We start from the raw sequence: 2,074 nt of genomic DNA on the forward strand, positions 1-2,074 counted from the left end.
GAGAGGTGTGTGTGTGGAGAGAGTGTGTGTGTATGAGTGAGAGAGTGTGTGTGTGTGTGTGTGGAGAGCGTCGTGTCTGTATGTGTGTGTAGAGTGTGTGTGAGCAGGTGTGTGTGAGTTTGTGTGTGTGTGAGTGTGTGTGTGTGTGTGTGTCACGTGTGTGTGTGTGCCCAAAGAGGTAGTGTGTGTGTGAGAGGTGTGGAGTGAGAGAGGTGTGTATGTGTGTGAGTGTGTGAGAGTGGAGTGTTAGAGTGAAGTGAGAGTGTGCAGGTGTGTGTGTGTGTGAGAGAGAGTGTGTGTGGAGTGAGTGCGTGTGTGAGAGAGTGTGTGTGCGTTAGAGAGTGTGTATGTGTGCATGTGTGTGAGAGAGAGTGTGTGTGTGTGTGTGTGTGTAATGCGCGAGTGAGTGTGTGAGAGTGAAGTGTGTGTGTGTGTGTGCGAGTGAGTGTGTGAGAGAGGAGGTGTGTGTGAGAGATTGTGTGTCTGTATGTGTGTGTGTGTGTGTGTGTGAGAGTGTGTGTGTGTGTGTGTGTGTGTGTGTGTGTGAGAAAGAGTGTATGTGTGTGTGTGTGAGAGAGAGTGGAGTGTGGAAAGAGAGGTGTGTGTGTGTGTGTGTGTGTGAGAAAGTGTGTGTGTATGCGAGTATGAAGTGTGAGAGTGTGTGTGTCGCGAGAGTGAGTGTGAGAGTGTGTGTGTGTGTGTGTGTGTGTGTGTGTGTGTGTGTGAGTTTGTGTGTGTGTGAGAGTGTGTGTCTGTATGTGTGTGTATGTGAGATTGTGTGTGTGTGTGTGCAGAGAGAGTGGCGTGTGTGAAAGTGTGTGTGGAGTGAGTGCGTGTGAGAGAGTGTAATGTGTGTGTGTGAGAGTGTGTGTGAGAGGAGTGTGTGTGGAGTGAGAGAGAGAGTGAGTGAGTGAGGTGTGTGTGTGTGTGTGTGTGTGTGAGAGAGTGTGTGTGTGTGTGAGAGAGTCTGAAGAGTAGGCGTGTGAGAGTGTGTGTGTGAGAGAGAGAGAGTGTATGTGTGTGTGTGTATGTGTGAGAGAGAGAGTGGAGTGTTAGAGTGAGTGAGAGTGTGTGGAGTGTGTGTATGTGTGTGTGTGTGTGAGAGGGTGTGTTTTGTGTGTGAGTGTGTGTGTGTGTGCAGTGTGTGTGAGAGTGTGTGAGAGAGTGTGTGTCTGTATGTGTGTGTATGTGTGTGAGAGTGTGTTTGTGTGTGAGTGTGTGTGTGTGTGGTGCAGTAGTGAGTGTGCAGAGAGAGGAGTGTGTGTGTGTGTGTGTGTGTGTATGTGTGAGAGTGTGTGTGTCTGTATGTGTATGTGTGTGAGTGAGGTGTGTTTGTGTGAGTGAGTGTGTGTGTGCGAGTGGAGTGTGTGAGAGTGAGTGTGTGTGTGTGTTTGGTGAGAGAGTGTGTGTGAGTGTGTGTGTGTGTGTGTGTATGTGAGAGTGTGTGTGTGTGTGTGTGTGTGTTTGTGTGTGTGTGTGTGAGTGTGTGTGTGTGTTTCACAGGTATAGGTAGATGGTGTGTTGCTGTCTCACAGTCTCCTGACGTCCTGTGATTCAGGTTGTTTTTCTAACAAATCCATTTTAAATGGTAATAAAACTGATTGATTCTTCTATCTACGTCTAATTCTAAGAATAAATGTATCGAAGATAAAACATCGCTGGAGTTAGACACGCTTACATCTAGTGTTATTGTCCCATAACTTCTATACACTTTACTACTTCTAGACTTTTCCTTAAAACTACATGAATGAAATCGAGTGGAACATTTTATAATATGTGTCTAAACGAATTATTAACCATTGAAATATGTAACCGCTTGTACAACCGTGGTTTCCGTTTCAGTGAAACACATTCTAACTTTAAATGACTGTTTATATATAGTTCTGTAGGATTAAATTGAATTATATACACAGGTGTATAATAAAATTATACCTGCCTGTAAAATAGTATTTACAACATATTTCCTGAAATTATTTGGTGTATTGTACTTAAAATAAAGAAAGTTTATTTGTAATGTACTGTACTGTACTGGTATCTGTAAATGTACAGAAACATTCTCTTACATTGCTTTGCT

Source organism: Puntigrus tetrazona, unplaced genomic scaffold (genome assembly GCF_018831695.1).
Source record: "Puntigrus tetrazona isolate hp1 unplaced genomic scaffold, ASM1883169v1 S000000001, whole genome shotgun sequence".
Lineage (NCBI taxonomy): Eukaryota > Metazoa > Chordata > Actinopteri > Cypriniformes > Cyprinidae > Puntigrus > Puntigrus tetrazona.